This window comes from Varanus komodoensis, unplaced genomic scaffold (assembly GCF_004798865.1).
Source record: "Varanus komodoensis strain SLA01 unplaced genomic scaffold, ASM479886v1 scaffold1, whole genome shotgun sequence".
NCBI classification, from domain to species: domain Eukaryota; kingdom Metazoa; phylum Chordata; class Lepidosauria; order Squamata; family Varanidae; genus Varanus; species Varanus komodoensis.
Genome location: NW_025335268.1, coordinates 57,234,473 through 57,255,238, shown reverse-complemented (window position 1 = coordinate 57,255,238; position 20,766 = coordinate 57,234,473). Strand labels below are relative to the sequence as shown.

General features: G+C 39.3%; 1 protein-coding gene across 3 annotated transcripts in view; it reads right to left on the bottom strand.

Annotated features, from left to right (window-relative positions):
- The window catches only part of WASF1 (WASP family member 1), a 76,205-nt gene that overhangs the window by 32,824 nt on the left and 22,615 nt on the right, over positions 1–20,766 (bottom strand). The window lies entirely within an intron of this gene.

Here is a 20,766-nt window from a genome sequence, read left to right as displayed (position 1 = left end):
AACACTCAACAGCCCCAACAAGCATGACCTATTGTCAGGGAGGATCAGAGCTATAGTCCAAAACATCTTAGGAAGAGGGTTTTGCTTCAAAAAGGCTAGCATAAGTACTCAATAATATTCCTTTAACAAGCAAGAAACAATCATGTAGCCAGAGATAATCATCAAATGATTAACTTCAACATGCCTCACACATTCACATAAATATTAAATAAACTTAATACATAGAAGATATTTATGAAATAGTTGAAACAAGGCATGCAATAAGGATTATTATGGCCTTATACTCGAAAATCACCAATTATTGAAAAAAGGCTTTTTCAAGTACAATACAATGTGATTGAGCAGTGTTTTATGTTATACCAAGATAACATAAAATACCATACTGCATTCATATCCTGCCTTTTTGCCTCTTGCGAGGAACCCAAAGTTGCTTACATAGGTCCACATTTTCCTCATAACAACAACCCTCTGAAGTGGGTTTGGCTGAGAGTGACCAACTGGCCCAAAGTCACCCAAGTGGATTTCATGGCCAAATCGGGACTATAATGCAGATTTCCTGGGTCACCAGTCAAGCACTCTAATCATCACTCTGACTCTCAAATTCTACAGTTTCATTAAGGGGAGATTATATGAATAATGGAAAGGAAGATCTGAAATTTGCTGCTTAGGTATTACTTTGGAATGGAAAGCTCTGCTGCCATTGTTCTATCACCATCTGCACTCTGGTGGTGGTAAAAGGCAAAGGGTTTCGGAAGTAAACTGAAGGACACCTTCAATCTACATGATCCAAAGCTCTCCCATTCTCTCAAGATGCACCCAATAAGGGAGGAACAAGTATACCAATTCTTATATTCCCACCTATATGTTCATGTACCCCCCTACTGAAACAATAAATTAAAAAGGGCAAATGTCAAAGGAGTATCAACCAGAAAAAGCCTTTCTACACCGTAATTACTTAAATCCATTTTGTTTCTTAAATAAAAACCACATGAAAAGGACATTTGGACATGCAGAGGAAGCCCTAAGTAAAAGAAAGTGAGGGACCACAAGTCAGCACTTGCTTTGTAAACAGGAAGCTCCAGGTTCATTGTTTGGTGTTCTACTTTAAAGGATTAGTTATCAGGTGATAAGAAAGCCAACAGAACATGATCCTGAAGAATTGTTGCAAATCAGTTTTGCAAATCTTCTACTTGCAGTAATATGGTGTGTGATTTCAATTATCCTTGACTGGTTCAATGTGTGTTCCAACTATGGCAAGGGATAAGTCATTTCTTCTTTGCTTCCTTTCTGTAGTAGATTTGTATACCACTGAATGTATTTAAAGTATCTTTTAAGTGGTTTTAAATATTCTAACAGTATATTTTATTCGTATCTATTCAGTAGTAAACCTTACTGAGTTTAGTGGAACTTGCTCACAGGTAAGCATATACAGAATGCCTATATGTCTGTGCCCTGGCCACAAGGTGGCAACCCTGGACTTAGTGCCCAGAACCTAATGCAAGAGGAAATAATCACAACAGTTTTGTCAAATTTACTTTATATTTAAGTAGAACAATATCAAGAACTCTAATACCGTTACATTTGATTTCAAAATTTGAAATTTCTAAAAAAACGAGTTTAGTAAAACAGAATTTTAAATATAAAACTAAGCGGGTCACATTTCTTCAGAATGCTTGGGTGTTACTCAGAATCGCAATAACAAAAGCTCAAGAGGTGATCAGGATGATTAACAAGCATGTCAAGGAAGCTATTTGAGAAAGGAAGGTTTCCTTTAGAAAAATTGAAGTCTCATCCAAAACAAGAACAAAAAGGAACACAACTTGCACAAAAGAAATGCAAGTAGAAAATAAAAGATGCAAAAACTGAATTTGAAGAACCTAGCTCTAATGACATTAAGACCAAAAACAACCCTCTTTAAATACACCAGAAGAAAACTAACTATGGAAGTAATTGACCTGTAAGGGAATTAAAGAAGTATTAAAGGAGAATTAAGGATATTGCACAGCAGCTGACTGAATTATTTGCAACTGTTCTCACTGCAAAAGATGTAGCACAGATACGAACATTTTCAGAAGGGAGACTGAGGAGTTGAGGGGTAACAAGTAGTAACAAGACCTTACTAACTAATTGAAAACAAGCAGATTATCAGATTTGAATGCTATCTGAGACTTCTTAAATTACTCAAATGTGAATTTTTGTAAAAGTAGTTTATTTTGGTATTAATTTTTAAAACAGATCCAAGTAGTATACTGGAAATGGCAGACCAGTTAGCTGGATGTCTGTCCAAGGTAGATTAATGGAAAACACTATTCAATATAAAATATTAAGCATACTGAAGGCCTAGTTTTGCATAAATAGAGCCAACACGGCTTCTGAAAAATCAGTCCTTTCTTAGTAATCTAAGAATGGGAAGTCTATGGTACCAAATGTTGGATTCCAATTCCTATCCGCTCCTGTCAGCACAGACCAATGGTCAAGATTATGGTCTAGCACTATCTGGTAGGAGAGCAACAGGTTCCCCACCTCCACACTAACCTTTAAGAATTCACTGTGTCAAAGCATGATGCTACTGCCAGTGCTGCTACTATTATTATATTGCATTTATATCCCACCTTTCTTACTTTTCCAAGGCAGTTTATAAGGTTCTCCTCCTTTCCACTTCATCCTCACAACCATAATCCTGTGAGGTAGGTTAGGCTGAGAGACCCAAAGTTACCCAGTGGCCTTTGTGGCTGAGTGGGGACTGGAACCTAGGTCTCCTGGATCCCAGAACAACATTCCTAACTACTGTACCACACTGGCTCCCTGGACACTCAATACCTACACTTTCAAAGGCTTCTGATAGACAGCATACCCATGAAAATATGTAGCAGTTATGGGATAAGAAGTCCTTTTATGGATCATTAAAGTTCAGCCCCTATCTCTCAAGGATCTGTATTGGAATCAATATGTTTTTAACTTATTCTTAAATAACTTTTTAACTTATTCATAAATGAACTGTAGTCAGTGAGGTGACCAAGTTTACTGATGATACCAAACTCTTTAGTATGGTTAAACAACACAAGTGCAAGAAGCCTCGGTGACAAAGCATCTGTGTACAAGTAACTTAAGCACCTGTATGAGAAGGTAAGCATTGCTTACTTATTTATCTATTACATTACCAATGGAATTGTGAGGAACTGCAAAAGAATTATTCCAAATAGGGAAATAGTAATCAAAATGCAAATACAGTTCAATACGAATAGCTGTAAAGTTACACATATTGGGGCAAAAACATCCCAATTTCAAGTAAAAGATGATGAGATCTGAGCAGTGACTGACAATTAAGTGCTCCCAAAGGATGCCTCAAGCTAGGGAATCTTAATTAAAATGGCATGAGCATAAAATTCAGTCCAAAATGATTATAAAGTGATGCACTTTGCAGCAAAAATCCTAACTTCACATGCACACTAATGAGGTCTGAGTTGGTGGTCAGGAAAGGGGGTTTGTAGCTGCAATGTAGCTGCAATAGTTCTGAAATATATCACACTAAAATAAAATAAAATAAAATAAAATAAACTAGTTTATTAATAAGAGTCTCTACGGGAGACAAAAATTAGTAATTTTAAAATCTAAATCAGCTGAAAAAAAATTGGCAACTGCCAGTGCAATATTAAAATCCACCCCTGCCAAAAGAAACCTCAAATCACATCTAGAGTTTTGAGTATAAGGGTTTTTTCCCAACTATCTCTTGCCACATTAAGCAGGTTGCAATTGAAAAGACAGTGTTGGAGAGTCTCTATTTGGCCAGAACCACACTGACACACTTGCTCAGAATAAGGCTCCTTATTTAGATGTCCCAATAACTTCCCTGATGGAATGGCATTCAATCTAGCCAGCATGAATAATCGTCTATAACATGGAACTGTCAAGAAATCAAAATAAGCTGGAAGGGACTGTGGCAACATTAAACCTAAATATAAAGGTGAGCACATTCTACACAGTACTTTTGGTATCCAATTTCTCCAAATGGCTTAAAAGTGAAGAAAGGGCTGTTGAAGGCCCTCATTCTTTCAGATCATGGGGAGAAATTCCTAAAGTCCAGATACGACTTTCAACCAATTTGCTCCATGAACTTTGATAAAAGTCTGCTTGCAGTAGGTGTGAAAATCCATTTGACTCCATGGAGAATAAATCTTGACCCAGTATCTAAACTCTGTGGCATAGATCTGAGTTTCAAAAGATCTGAAACCTAGTTCAGCTCTCAATGATACTCCTAATGCAATTGGAAGCACCAGTAATTGTTTAAAGAAAATAATTCAAAGGGAATCAATTGATTCTCCACTAACTTCAACCCACAAGGGTGTGCCATACAAGAATTGCAATTCTACTTAGCTGTTAAATACAGTGATACAGCAGCTGGAATATATTGTCCACCTTTAGAATAGAAAAAACAGATTACTGCCTTTGTAGTTTTGTTCGTTGCATTTTTCAAAACCTGCCTGGAGAGATTTTAAGTGCCACCTGAAGAAAGGAACAAACACTCATTCTCTGAGTGACTATCCTTATGTAGCCACAGTGACCCCATCAATGCACAAAAAAAGATTTTAAGCATGTTTTATAGTTTGCATAAGCATGAAGCAATTTTAAAAATCTATCAGTTGGTGAGGCCTGTCCTAATCTGGAAATGGGCATTTTTGTTCATTTTTCAGATTATTTCAGGAACCATTTTTTCCAGTTCTACCAGCAGTCCCTTCTACTGGCACAACAGATCTAGTGGGGCAGCAGCATAGGATACTATGCATGGCATATATTGCTTAGGTCTGGCATCTGCTTAGCATACTAATGCAATTTATCATAAATAATAAACCAAATATGAATCATATATAATAATGAAATAATAGTTAGAATAGTGAAAAGTCAAATCCTATATGTACAGTGCATTTATTATATTATTCAGTATTGTTTTCCTATAACAGCATGAAAAAATAATGAAATGACATGAATTAAATATTAGTGAAACTGTAGTTGAGGTGGTCAAGAGAAGGATGTAGAATAAGGTTAAGCACAGTGGTACCTCAGCTCACGAACTTAATCTGTTCCACGACTCTGGTTGCAACCCAAACTGGTCATGAGCCAAGTCAAATTTCCCCGTAAGGTTCAATGTAAATAAGGTTAATCCGTTCTGTACATATTTTTTTTAATCACAGGGAAGATGGGTGCGATCACGGGCACGCTCGGCGTGGAGACGAGCAAGATTGCAGCCCCCGCCCCCGAGCATGATCGTGGCCATCTCCACCCCCTCCAGCACGACTGTGATCATGCCCGTGCAGGGAAGACAGGAGCAATCGTGATTGTCACTCGATGCAAAGTTCATGACCTGCAGCAAAACTTTTATGAAATTTCTGTTCGCAACCCGATTTGGTCATGAACTGAGGCGTTCGTGAGCAGAGGTACCACTGTATATCCTATACATACTTATTCCCATGTGTCACTGAACTCAGTAAAGTCATGCATAAGTCTGCATTTCAAATTATATAAAGTATCCTCACATATGTTGTGTGACCACTTTATTTAGTTGTATATCAACTTGCTTTAATGGTAAAATTAAACTATCAGTACACAAGTTTATTTAGAAAATGTAACTATTTATAAGGCACATTTGATTGCAAATTCACAATTTATAATAAAGCAGACTGAAGCACAATGTAATGCCTTAGGAGGAAAAAAGGCAATGCTATTTAACATGCATTAGCAGAATCTGGTGGAGGGTTGTACTTTTATTCTCTGTGGAAGAAATGAACACCTTATTTTCACCATGTTCATGGAGGGTGTCAACTTCCAATGAGTTTAGAAAAAAGCAATAAAAATGAAGCATCACCCATGATGAACGGCTAAACGAATGGGTATGAGTTGCTTCAGATGTAAGACCAACAGAGATGTGTTTGCAAGTAAAAATTGGATTTAGAGAATGCATACTCACTCAAAGGGGCTGGGAAAGAACAGTTCATTACTTGACATTATCAAATTGCTATAGTTCCCAAATACTGCAGTGCATTAAACCTTACTATCAAACTACACTGAACTGTATAACTGTATGACCTAGCTTTGAAAATGTTTGAATTTTCATTTCCAGCTTTGCCCACTCTGAAAAGTTTGTTTCAATATACTCATCAGTAGCATTTCACAGAAGACTCTTTTCCAGCAGTTATACCTTCCAAGTAGCAAATTATAGGTACACTGCATGTGCACCATAATAAATGACAAAGAAGCAAGTGCACAGTTGCTACACATTGCTACATATAGACTTCCCATGCAAAAGCTACTTCTGTGTATAAAATTGTGTTGTTCATGAAGCACCTCTTTTATAACCAAACCACTAAGCAGATGATGCTACAAATAAAGCTGAATTTATGGCAAGTGCTAATTTCTATAAAAGCATCAACCATGGGCTCAGTTACTCCCTGAGGGATATTACTAAAGAACATGGCATTTGTTGTAGTAAGATGTGAGTGGGAATAACACAGGACCATCCTATTTATCAGCCACAGAGCCAACAGCTCCTGCGTAGATTAACAGATAAAAAGAGAAGACATTCATACATCCAGAGTGATATTGCTCTTCGGTCAAATGCAAAAACGTGTATAAAATCAGTCATTAAATGCCTAGAGCAAGGAGAAAAAGAACAAGCAAAGCCACAGCTAAGTCATGCCTAGAGAACAAGCATTCTTGGCAGTGCTTACTTCCCTATCAAATAAAGCAAAAGGAAAGCAGCTGGCATTGGTGAAATTTGGAATGCTAGAGCAATGACAAGTCTCTAGAAGCAAAGCTTTTTTGCAACCCTGCTTCAGCTGACTCTTAAGAGAAAGATCCTGAGACCACCAAAGCATCTACAGAAAAGCCACCATTACCTTCTGTTTTCTGGATCCAGGGTCATGCTAAGTTCAATGTTTAAGTCATTCTGTAAGCTCAAGATTGGCAGTAATTAAAATCCCAACATGTAACAAATACGCATTAAAATCCTACCTCCAACTTAAGCTCAGTTACCAGAAGCAAATCCCTCCTGCTCCATGGGTTGGATCCCAAGAAAGTTAATCATGTTAATCCCAAGATATAATTTTTTTTGTGACTAGGATACAACAATAAGGTCAACTGCAACAATGACGTTATATGCCATATGACTTGCTACAGAAACTGAGCCTTCTGACTATTATTATGATTATGATTTTTATATTTCTATACTGCCACTTAGCCATAAAAGGCTCTAGGGGCAGTTTACAAGATACAGTAATACAATGTGCAAAATGCAATTAAATTAAACGTAAAACAAGGTGCAAGAGTTCAAAACAAGACAAAATCAGAACAACTACGTGAGCCAATAAACAACGATTTTCAGCATTTATAAAATTTATAAAGGAATAACAGCAATACGAAGAATTAAAGTTAGACAATTCATTATCATCATGCAGCCTACAACTACAAATCACCCGCCCAAACAGCCAATGGCCAGAGTTTCAGACCCATCCAGGCATCAAATGGGCACCAACATGTGGTGCCCTTTGGCCAGCACCCTTTGGCCAATGCCCCAGGCTGCCACCCAGGGTGGAAGGTCTCCGAGGAAACAGGCCAGCATGATAGGAGGGGGCATCTCCGATTAGCTGCCTGCAAGTGGCTGCAGCTGGCATACCACTGCTCTGCCAATTATAAGGCATTTACAGATAAACCTCTGAATATATTGTCCTTGTAAAATCTTCAAACTCCTACTGCCATGCACATGTCATGCCAGAACCTGAGATGAGGTCCAGAGACACCATTACTTTCAGGCTGCACCTCTTCAACAAATACACATTTTGCAGCCAATTCTGCACTTCTGCATGGCTTTTTGGCTTGACTATACTGTGTATGATTTACCCCATAAATAGATTATATTTTTACAATGTCATTTTATATTTGTCTGGCCTCATTTATCCTCCAAGCCATTTGATGATTTGATGTCCTTATACTGAGAGCATCTTTGGAACAGACATTTAGAAAAACTGCTGTAAATTACTGAGCCCATGGAATAGAGTCCCTTGCAGTTAACTAGCTAAGTACACTAGCACATCATAGAATAATTAAAGTATATTTTTTCTGTAAAATTAGCAAGTCATGATGTAACATACAGCGCCTTGCCAAAGTATTCACAGATCCCCATTTGGCTTTTTTGCATTTCACTGCATCACAGTCTGGAAGTGAGATGGATTTAACTGACATTGCTATCACCTGGCACTGACTTGGGAGTGAAAACCTGTACATCCAACAAGTGGCATTTATTTTTGTGCATTATGCACCACAGTAAAAATATTTGTACCTTCACAAGGTTTAATAACTTGTGTATATCAAGTGGTAACAACACCAATTAAATCCATTTCAGTTCTAGGCTGCAATTCAACTAAATGCGAGAAGTCAGAGGGGTGTGAATACTTGTGCAAGACACTATAACTGAGGTGTCATACTAGGGAGCTAGCTGAAGAGGTATTATGCAGTCCTGACACAAAAGCTGGATGTGAAAATTAACTAGGGAGAGTGGGTCAGACCCGCTGTTTCTAGGACACACTTGCACAGAAAAACCGCTGGGAATTAAATCAGAACCCACAAACATTGAGTCTAGAACCTGAGACAAGACCCGATATTAAAACTCTGGCCAAGCAAATCCTTAACCCCAACCCTAACTCTAACCTGTCCTAGTGGGGTAGAACACAGTCTTTACCCAATAAAAATGATTTTCTACAATACCACGGCATAGCTGTCATACAGAAAGCCAAAAAAGTCTTTATAATATGAGTCTGAAATTATCTTTGGACTCACATGTTTTCCTCTTTTCCTTCCTTCTCTCATGAATTCTGATCTTATGAACCTATGATTCATGCTAACTTTGTAAGCCAGGATCAAATTCTTATTTGCAATCTTGATTTGCAGTGCAATTACAATCCAGAATTTGCTAGTTCAAACTATAGCCACAAGGCAGAGCACCTAAGAAACATGACAGTAAGGAGCAAATGGGTAATGGCTCACTCAAAGCTCATTTCTGGATCATGAAACCATAATTTGGCATTACATACAACCATGGTAGAGCTCGAAATTTCATTTCCACAAAGAGATTCAAAAGTAAGTTCCAAAGAACTTAATGGTATATGACTTCCAAGTAAACACTCATAGGTTTAGGCTACATAACCAATGAAATGTTACATTCTCTATGAAGCTGAGACTCCTAGCTTTCCTGTCATTTAGCTAAAAATTCACTTGGAGCGTTCTCCCTCTCTCCCTCTCTCCCTCTCTCCCTCTCTCCCTCTCCCTCTCCCTCTCTCTCTCTCGGTCAAATCCAGATTACTGGACTGATCCAAGACTGCTAATATACACTCTCTACAATATAGTGGTTAAATTTGGTCTAAGGTCAAAACAAAGGAATAACAGAAAAAGTTTATAATTTTTAGGCTGGATAAACTACAACAGTTGTTCTTCTAGCAGAGATAAAACATAGGCCCATAGATATGTTCTTGTCTGATATGTAAGATCATTTTTGAAAACTCTTCACACAATAGTGCAATGGACTAGGGAAAGACCCATCTCTGTAGTGCCTCCATCTGTGGAACGCCCTTCCCAAGGGGATCCACCTGGTGTCTGCACTGAAACTAATAAGCTAAGTTAAAAACAGACTCTTCTAGTAGTCATTTTCTTTTTGATTTGGTGCGATCATAATTAAACTGGCTATTTTAATGTCTTAATATTGTGACATATTATTTTATTTATTTTGGTTATTTTATTCTTGCTTTGTTTTTAATTATTGTGAACTGTCCCAAGAACATTTTACTCCTGGACAGTGTATAAATTTAAGTCATTAATTAATTAAACACCAATCTTATTTTCTTTAAATGGGGCTAAATGAGTAACGAACTTCGCAGTTTTCCTTGAACCTGGTTTTGAGTCTTCAAAAAATTAATGACTATAAGATGTAAACTGGCATTATTTTATCACTGTAAAATTCTAAGCTCCATTACAGAGAAATATTGCTGTAATGTCACTACACATTTTAACATTTCAACCATCTTTAATTTTCAGGATGTGATCTATAGCTATACAATAGGAGCTTTTAAATTTAAATGAAGTAATTGTTCTTGCGAGGGTCACATTTTATGGTGAAATTTCTGTGCAGTGCATCTGCAGCCTAAGGGATTGAGAAAGTGTTCCTAAATACTCATGCATTAGTATTACTTTAGGTTGAAATTTACTTGTTTTTGACTCAAAACACTAATATTATGTGGCACTACTGTCATAGCAATAAAACCCATTGTTATCACTCTGACATTCTAATGAGTGGCCCAGTCATTTGGATGCTACTCTATGACTAGTGTAACAACATTGTTGAAATTTAGAAAACTCAAATGGAGACTCATACAGCAAAACAGTGCAGTATAACAAGGCTAACTGTAAGAAACATAGCATCCTGGGCCTGAGCAACTTCAATACTTTCTTCACAAACATGTATTTGTTTGTTTGAAAGAAAGTAATAAGGTGATGTTCCCAGAGCTTGGTAATGTTGTCACAAAGTAAAAACACATCAATCTACCCTTATGTCGAATTATTACCACAAACTAGAAAATGAGAAGGAAAAAATCTTTAAAGCTAATTAACTTCATTTTATTGTTATTTCCCATACTACCTGTAGAATTTTGGGGTGACTTTGGAAGGGTTAAATTCACTTGCTTGTTTTGTCAGGTGAGCACAAAACTTAATTGAAAAATACTTCATTAAAATTGCTTGGCATCTTTTCACCTCACTGCTCATTCCTTGGGCTAGCCTTAAGTGTATCCCTAACATGTAGACCCACTGATGACTCCAGTTAGCCTGGAATAGGAATCTTAAAAGCATTGTTTGTGGTTTTCATAGGATAGGAATGGGTGAAGAAAAACAACCACCTCCATATTGATATTTTAGGGACAAATATTTATCCTTATAAATATATGCCGCCTAGAGATGCCTGTTAGTGGAATAGGCAGCATAGAAATATTCAAAACAAACAAACAAACAAACACACATTCGACCATGTTAGTGATGTGACTCAGTAAAGGATAGAGGTCTCTGTAGCTACTGGACCAATATTATTATACCTTGAAATGAATGCAAAATTAAAACAAAGAATGTTTAGCCTTTATGCAGATACAGGCAAATTGCCATATATCAGATCTTTAGATCTCTCATTTAGGGAAACAATCAGGAAAAGTTTATTTAAGGAGGTTCTATAAATGTTCTGCTTCAATGAAAGGCTAGACATTATGGTCCATTTATGTTTTTTCCTTTACAGATTGGATAAAATAGTACTTAAGCTAAGGTTTAGCTGCAGCTTTTGACTCAAGGCTTTCAACTTCCATTGATGAGAAAGAGTTTCAATATAAGCTGTTATTCAACAGGAATATCTAGAAAAATATATTTACACTTGACACATACAATACAATCTGCAGTCAGCATGCAATCTCCTCACCCCCACCCTGCAGACTTAAATCATTCAGCAAGAGACTGTATCATGTTCACTTTGAATCTAACACAATGGCAAACATTCACAGCTAATGAATAATTAAGTGAAAGTTTTGCTGACAGTAGTCTAGTCAGTGTGGATTAGGAATTAAGAACAGCTACAGTCCTATACAAACAGATGCTAAGCCTTTTAGCACCGGACCTGGACAGAGTATGCCATCCCAAATGTTCTGTATCTTAAAGCTTGGACAGCCCATTACATATCCTGTTACCTGCCTTTGTTTTTTCTTAAAGGAAAATTAACCTAAGCAGATACTGAGACAGGTGCAGGAAGAGCCACCTAACTTTTAAAAAATCAGCTTCTCTGAGCTACGCAAAGGACTTGAAAAACAAAAAGGAAGAAGGCTTAAGCAATCTCCCTTGGACAAAGCTCACAGTGTATACCCAGGTCCACCTTTTCCAGCCTTTAATTGTGCCCTTCAGTTGTTTCCCATCAATTGCACCCAGCCTGGCCCATAGCCAATTCCCATCAATTCCACCCAGCCTGGCCAATTGAGAGCCAGTGTGGTGTAGTTGTTAAGAGCGTGGGACTGGGACTCAGGTGATCTGGGTTCAAGTCCCTGCTTGGCCATAGAGCCAACTGGGTGACTTTGGGCCAGTCACAGACTCTCAGCCCAACCTACCTCACAGGGTTGTTGTTGTGAGGATAAGATGGAGGAGGAGAATGATGTAAGCTGCCTTGAGCCCTTTGTAGGAAAAAGGTAGGATATAAATTGAAAGAAAGAAAGAAGCCAGAGAGTATATAAACTGAGGTCCAAAGCATCTGGGGGAACAAATTGGGAATTTGTTGGGAAGACCTATACCAATTTTGTTTTAAGAACAAATACAACATGGAAGGAACACACATACACAACTCCATGTAGTGCTAGTCTGAGCCCAGCAAACTATGCACAGCTGAACAGAATTTGTACAGAATTTGGTGAATAAGGAGGGTAGTGTGTCTATTTTAATATAGCAAGCTTATACCCTTATTTCCGGTAAAGGTAAAGGTTTCCCCATAATATTAAAGTCCAGTCATGTCTGATTCTAGGGGGCGGTGCTCATTTCCGTTTCCTAGCCGAGGGAGCCAGCGTTTGTCTGCAGACAGTCTGTGGTCATGTGGCCGGCATGACTAAACACCGAGGTGCACAGAACGCTGATACCTCCCCACTGTCCCACTGAAGTGGTGCCCTTTTATTTACTTGCATTTGTATGCTTTCGAATGGCAAGGTTGGCAGGAGCTGGGATGGAGCATGGGAACTCACCCCGTTGCACGGATTTGAACTGTCGACCTTTTGATCAACCAGCCCAGCAGCACAGCAGTTTAAACCACTGCACCACCTGCATCCCTTCAGCCATATTTCCTGTAGGATGTGCTTATATATTTCATGCTTATAAACTTCTCATTGTACTTTAAATAGAAGTTAATTGCTTCATTTCTTCCAATATTAATGGACTTCACTATTTACAATTCAATGCGTATTAAAAATGCACTACGAATCAATGATCACATTGTTGTCAGAACTAATAAACACAATTATGTTAAGTGCAGATTCTGCAAATTCACTTCAAGTATTCATAAGCATCCTTACAGAAAGACAGGAGCAATTTATGATGGTATTGTTCAGTATCAACACAGACTGTAATTTTGCATCTCCTGACAGCACTTCAGAAGTAAGAGATGTGTCAAAAGAATATTTGAAATGCAGTATGTTTGCTTGCAAATATGAAATTATGGCAAAGAATGGGTCAAAAGCTACAGGGTGGCAAACATATTCACAAACAACCACAATCCTGTATTACTGCACATGACAGAATTATAGAACCATAAAATAGCAGAGTTGGAAAGGGCCAAGAGGGTCATTGGGCTGCCCTGCAGTTGCAGGACACCAATTTACACTATCCCACTCAAATGACTGTCCAGATACCATATGACTATATAAAATATATTTCACTGATGAACTCTGTGCCTCTAATTCATGCATTACATTCAGACATTCTGGGATCAGAGTGAATTAGCAAAATATACTCTTGATGTCAACATTTATACTTTTAGAAAATGTAAATTTATTTGATAACTGAAGTACTAGATGGAACAGAGAAGGAATTGTAGACAAGAAGGAACAGGGAAGGAAATTGCAGACAAGTCGTAAGGAAGGACAAGAAACGTATTAGGGGAAATGGCATTCAAATACAAATCAATGTTTTACAAATCTTTCCCTACAACTGCTTTTGAACATTTTTATCCTTATTCAAGACTTTTAAGATAAGCCTTTCCAAAACTGGTGTTGTACCGATGCTATACAACTCTCAATATATTGTCGATAGGAACTCTCACCAACTTAAAGGCTCAGTTCTACACGAGTGATCTCTTTAACTAGAGAAAATGCTGCCATATGAAATAAAGCTGGTCTTGGTCATGAGGGCTTGCCTTTCCATTCTATGAGACTTAACCTCTGAGATGCTACACAGTTACATCCCATCTTTCATGTCATTATCATCAGGATGATGCCACTGGAAGAAGACATGCCCAGTTTTGGAGATCAGTGTCATTTGTATACTAATGCCACCTACCTGTGAATGGACTCATAAAGTTTACAAAACAGCAATTCAATCCACCTTGATTGAAAATTTTGATAGTAGTCACTTAGGAATAGGTAAATAGGTTCAGAATAGGGTCACTCAACAGGTGAAGGAACAGGTTGAGAGCCTGAGAGGCACTCCTTGACTTGGCATTGCTGCTTGAAAGTCAGATGGCAGCTGTAAGGCAGGCCTGTTTTCAGCTCCATCTAGTATACCACCTGTTATCTTCTCCAAAAAGATAGTATCTACTATGCCTTACCACTTATCCAATAGTAACCAATACATGTATGTATGTATTTATAGGCCACCTATAACTGCCAAAGACTTCCTAAGCGGCTTATAATACATAAAACATATTACCAAATTAAAACACATTAAAACCAATTAAGAAACAATTAATTAAAACATCTATGAAAGCAATATAAAAAGGGCCACAGCATTCATGCTAAGTGTTAAAAAATTTCCTAAAAGTCTTCACCTGGTGCCAAAAGGAAAATAAAGATGGTGTCAGGCAAATTTCCCTAGGGAGGGAGTTCCAAAATGGGGAGCAGCAGCAGAAAAGGCCCTTTGCCTAGTTGCCACCCCTCTCATCTCCCTGAGGGGTAGTTCTTGTAGAAGGGCCTCCTGAGCTGATCTAAGGGGGTGGGTAGGTATATATGGGTGCAGATGGTCCTTTAGATAGCTGGAACCCAAGCCATTTGGGGCTTTATATGTCGATACAAGCACCACAACTGGTAGCCAGCGAAGTTCTTTTAGAACCAGTATTATATGGGCCTCTCTAGAAGTACCAGTCGCCAACTGAGCAGCCCGATTCAGGACCAGTTGCAATTGCCGGACAGTCTTCAAGGGTAGCCCCAGGTGGAGCACATTACAGTAATCTATTTTGGAAGTTACCAGAGCATGGGAAATTATTTTCAGGTTCCCACTGTCTAGGTAGAGGCGGAGCTGGAAAATCTGTCACAGCTGGAAAAAGGCATTCCTAGTCACTGAGTTCACCTGATATTCCAGGGACAGACTGGGGTCCAGGAACACCCCCAGACTACAGACCCAAACCTTCAGACAACCTCTCCCAGAGGTTTCATGTAGATATTAAACAGCATGGAAGACAGTACAGAGCCCTGCAGAACCCCATGACGCAACTGCTGTGGGGCTAGAGCAACCGTTCCCCCAGCACCACCTTCAGGACCCAGTCAGCCAGGTAGGAGTGGAACCAATGCGAAGTGGTGCCTCCCATTCCTAACCTGTCCAGCCTGTCCAGAAGGACACCATGGTTAATACTGTCGAAAGCTGCTGAGAGGTCAAGGAGAACCAACAGGGTCACATTCCTGTCTCTCTCCCTCCACAGGTCATTGTACAGGGTGACCAAGGCTGTTTCCATCCTGTACCCAGGCCTAAAACCCAATAGAAATGGATCCAGATAATCTGTATCCTCCAAGAGTACTTGAAGCTGCTGAGCCACCATCCAATCCAAAACCTTGCCCAAAAATGGAAGGTTGGCAATGGGACAGTAGTTATCCTGTATCCCTGGATCCAGGCCTGGCCTTTTTAGGAGTGGCCTAACCACTGCCTCCTTCAATGGGGCAATGACCACTCCCAAGCTCAATGAGGTGTTGACAGCCTCCTGGCCCAGGGCCAAACCTTATCTACATTAATTGCTTTAATGTGCTTATGTAGAGTGGGAAAGAAAGAACATCTCTCTACCTCTATCTAGTCTCCCATTTGCCACTCACTAGAGCTTTTCAGAGTTGTCGAGGATTTATTATATGCTGGTACCAAGAAAAACTTGGATTCATTTAAGGCAGTGGTTTTCAGGTGCCGGTCCACAGATTTCATGCCAGTCCATGGGGGGCTGCATCCCACTAGCTGTGGACCAGCACAGGGGCTGGCTGTGCTCCACCACCGCTTCCTCAGTTGGTATCACATTTGCAGGGGGTGCACTGGTGCCATGGGGGAGCCGGGGGGGGGGGGGGGCGGGTTGGGGGGGTGTTGATGGGAGCCACACTGTGCCCATTTTGGTATTTTGTTCTTTTGTTGGCATTTTTTGTTGCTCAGTTTCTGGTTGTTCTGGAGAATTTTCATTTTTTAAATTTTGTGTTTGGACACTAATGCACAGAATACTGTATTATGTGTATGGTGCTTTTTGTTTCTGCCTCAGCAGTGCCTGAGTTGGTTTTCCTGTTTTCACCAGTCCCCAGTTGTGGACAGGTTGAAAACCAGTGATGTAAGGCCTGCTGTAATATATTTGCTGGCCAGTTCCAGGATAAAAATCTCTTGCATCCTCCAAGGCTTAGATTCCAATTTTTCAGCAGCTGAATTAGATGAGGTTTCCACAGAATAGCCTGGTCCGGCTCTCTTGATTCAATTTCATTTGATACAGCTTGAAGATGTTGAGGTTTATACAAGCATATCTGTACTAGAACTTTGCCCTTTTAAATCAGAAAAGTTAGCAGGGAGAGAGGAACAGCTGGTTGGGTCCAGGAAGTGATCAATGCCTCTTTGCAAGAAGGTTTCGTGAAGCTACCCCTGAAGAAACCCTTCCTGAACCCTGAAGAATCTAATAATTTTAGACTACTAGCAAATGTTCCCTTCTTGGGCAAGGTCCTTGAGTATACTGTGGCCAGCTCCGGGCACTCTTGGATGAGACCAATTATCTGGATCTATTTTAGTTGGGGTTCAGGTCAGGTTTTGGCCCAGAAACCTACATGTTGACCAATGCCAGGAGAAAGACAGGTATGTGTAACCCTGTTGATATGCCTGGCTTCCAAGGGCTTTGGATACCACTGATCATGGTATCCTTCAGGGGCAGCTTTCTGAGTTGGGAGTGGGGGGTAGCTCTAGAATGTTGTAAACGCTGTAAATCAGGCAGTAAACGCTGCCTGGCGTACTCTGTTGCGTTAAGGCAGAGGCTGGCAACTCCTGGTAATCACTTTCAGCCCACAGTCCAAGTTCTGTTTTGGAGAAGTTGTCCAAGTAGTGGACAGGGCCAAAGGCAGAAGGGATAAGAAAAGGATTACATAAATATAACATCATATTGTAGCTTAAAAGTTCTTGCTGTCAGTAAATAAGCCTTAAGAAAGACATTCCATCCTTTTAGAATGGAATGGAAAAACTTACACATAAGCACTGAATGATTAATGGTTGGTAGAAAGGGTATGTTCATAAATAGAATGTTGCGAGGTTAGATTTGGCCCTGGGTCTCAGTTCCCCATCCTTGTGTCAGAACCTATACAAGTTTGTTACTTTATGACCCATTACTTCAATCCATATTTATATAATCAGATGTCTTTTCTTTAAGAGTTAGCTGCCCCTGAGCATATGATTCTCACAGCAAACTGCAAGCAAGGGAAAATGCATATTTGCATTTTACAAGTGGGTTTTTAGAAATGCAAATATCATGAGCTGGAGGGGAGCACTCAGCAGCCACACAGGGTGGAATTTAACCTTTTCCTTCTCTGTTGTTGTTCTGGTGAAAATCCTTTCTCTAGATCTGATGTATTCATCAGGAAGAAATAGCCTATTAGTTCCAATGAAGGTTTTCTCCATAAAGCAAAACATAAAAGAAACACAAGTCAAGCATCCATCCTCTTACGTTATGATGATACATCTGGGCATGACATTCTTGTAACACTTAAGTATGTGAAAATTATATAACCAATGTACATGGTGAAATGGATTGTAAATTAAATGAGCATCAAGGGATTTCTCTAAATCATGGTGGTTAAGATTTTTAATTAATGTGCAACTGTTCAGATTTCATATGGTAGGCAGAGCTTTATAATATATTACTATATTTTGGAAGCATCTGCAGAACAACTTTGCTTAAGTGCACAAAAAGCATATAAAACATGAAGGTACCAAAAGAAGTAAAACCATTTTGCTATCATGATGTTCAATCTGTCTCAAATTGCAATTTCCATAATTTGCTCCGGCTGCTAAGCAACAAATCAAATAAGGTTTTATGTATTTCATATCTGAATGCATTATTTGCTTGCTGCTCTAGTAGCTGAAAATACAGTTGTAGAAAAACTGCTTTCAGATCAACAATAATCATAGAAGCACAGATTTCAATAGGTGCAGTAATTATATGAAACTATGCAGAATCCACAGAGGGCAAGACTCTATTCTTCAGCGGGGTGTTCTCAATCTACATAATAGGAGTTTGTTCATACTTGGGTCTATGGGGAGTAACTATAGAACCGAGGGAGGAAAACAGATAACTATGTGAAGACAATCTATGTAGTATTAGATCTTTTGCAAGATTTTTTATTTGCATAATCTTCAGAGGTAGCTCTTGACTCCTAAGCCTTCGTTTGCTAACTACTTTATCAATGTAAACAACAATTAAGTCACAACTTGTTAAGACCCATGTTGAAGCAGACCTTTCTGTGGTAATAAAGACAATGCAGCCTAATATTATCCTTGTCTATTCAGAAATAAGTTCCCTGAGTCCAACTATAAGTATTGAAAACCCTAATTTTTAAAGAACATTCTGGATAAGCGAGAAAGTAGGTACACATGAACTTTTTATACACACATGCTATACAAAAGGGGAAAAAACACACACACACATCCAGCAGTAGGGCATTCCAAGACTTCCTTACCTATTTAAATCCAAGCAAGAACACATAATACCCTTATTAGTACAAATCATGGTTCATAAAGTTTCTGGAAAGTTTCAAATTACACAGAATTCTTCCACAAATAAAAAGCAAATAAACACTTTTTTGTTTGTTAACAGAGGACAAAATGTTTCAACAGCACAGTCCTGAGCACTGCTTGCAGCTCTTTAGGATGATGACAAAAACTGCTTGCATACTCACTGTACAAACAAATCTTGGATTTCAAATGCATACTGAAGCAATGGAGACTCCCACTTTGAAAATATATTAAAAAATCAGCAGTTAGTAAATTCTTCCTAGCACACTAATTTAAAGTATACTAGTATTACAAGGCCAGAGAATCATTCAATGTTTTCCCTTATGTCCAAATTTTAAACAGTTTATATCAGAGGATGGTGAAGTCTGACTTCTTCAACAAAAATATCTTATGTTTCCAGCCTTAGCCAACTAAGAACAGTATACAATAAATTCTTCAAACTAGTTCCTTCAAGCAATCAATGGTGCCAGAACAGCTTGACCTTTGAAGTCTGTTCTAAGGTTATACATCGGGCCTGTAACAACAACATAAGGTGCACATGCTGACCACATACAGTCCTGACCCTACCTCTGGCCCCTCAGGGGAATTCCAAATACTCATTGTTTTTACTACCATCCCGTATCTCTCTAGAAAGATCTAAAGCCTTCCCAAGCCCATCAGAAGCAGAACTGGAGATGGAAGAATAACTTAATCTGCACTGTTCCTTCTCTCCCTGGATTCAGAGGAACAGGGTAGATTTGGTGCAGCCAGACAGTCTAAACATATGGCACATCACATCTGAAACTCATTTACTGGTGTGAACTGCTGAGACCATAAAGGTTTTGTAAGTTGGTTCTAAACCCAGCAAGCTGGATAGGAAATGGTGACAGGACAGTTACAGAAAAGCAGGGAAGGGACGGGGAGGAACAAGATGGAGTTCTATGGATATTTGTCAAAGTTAACAGGGATGAGGCAGACTATGGGGTGCAGAGGAAAAAAAGTGGGGCCATTTTAAAACATGTAAAGCTGTTGTGAGCTACAGTTCCTCTCTTTTGCAAATTCAAAGTTCACAAACCTTTCCTGCAAAACTTTCTTTATTGACCAAAGTGTTTTCCAGAAGCACAAACACCTAAGAAAGTATCTCTGAGCATGCACAGAGTGCTTCATTGAACCCAATGTACTATTCACTTCAAGGAATTCTCCTTATGAGTATGTTTTGGTCCCATCGATTCAGGAGGGGTCTTCTGGAAACAAGCAAGCTTCCTCTGTATACTCCAATAGTCTAATGAGCTGTCCTACTCTGCCAATGTCACATCATGGGGTTGAGAGCCATACCTGCCTCTCTGAGAAACTCCAGGCTCTCCTATCCTCCACCATCCCCCGGAGTTCACTTAAGCTCACACCAACTGCTTCTGTGACTCCATCTAGCCACCTCATCCTCTGCCGTCCCCTTCTTCTTTTGCCATCTATTGTTCCCAGCATTAGGTACTTCTCCAGGGAGTCCTTCCTTCTCTTTAGGTGGCCAAAGTATTTGAGTTTCATCTTCAGTATCTGGCCTTCTAAAGAGCAGTCAGGTTTAATCTCCTCTAAGACTGACTGGTTTGATATCCTTGCAGGAGTCTCCTCCAGCACCACAATTCAAAGGCCTCAATCTTTCAGTGCTCAGCCTTCCTTATGGTCCAACTCTCACAGCCATACATTGCAACTGGGAAAACCATAGCCTTGACTATACGCACTTTTGTTGGCAGGGTGATGTCTCTGCGTTTTAGTATGCTGTCTAGATTTACCATAGCTTTCCTCCCAAGGAGCAAGCATCTTTTAATTTCTTGGCTGCTGTCACCCACTGTGGTGATCTTGGAGCCCAGGAAAATAAAAGCTGTCACTACCTCCATTTCTTCCCCATCTATTTGCCAGGAAGTGAGAGGACCAGATGCCATGATCTTAGTTTTCTTGGTGTTGAGTTTCAAGCCAACTTTTGCACTCTCCTCTTTCACACGCATCAAGAGTCTCTTTAGTTCC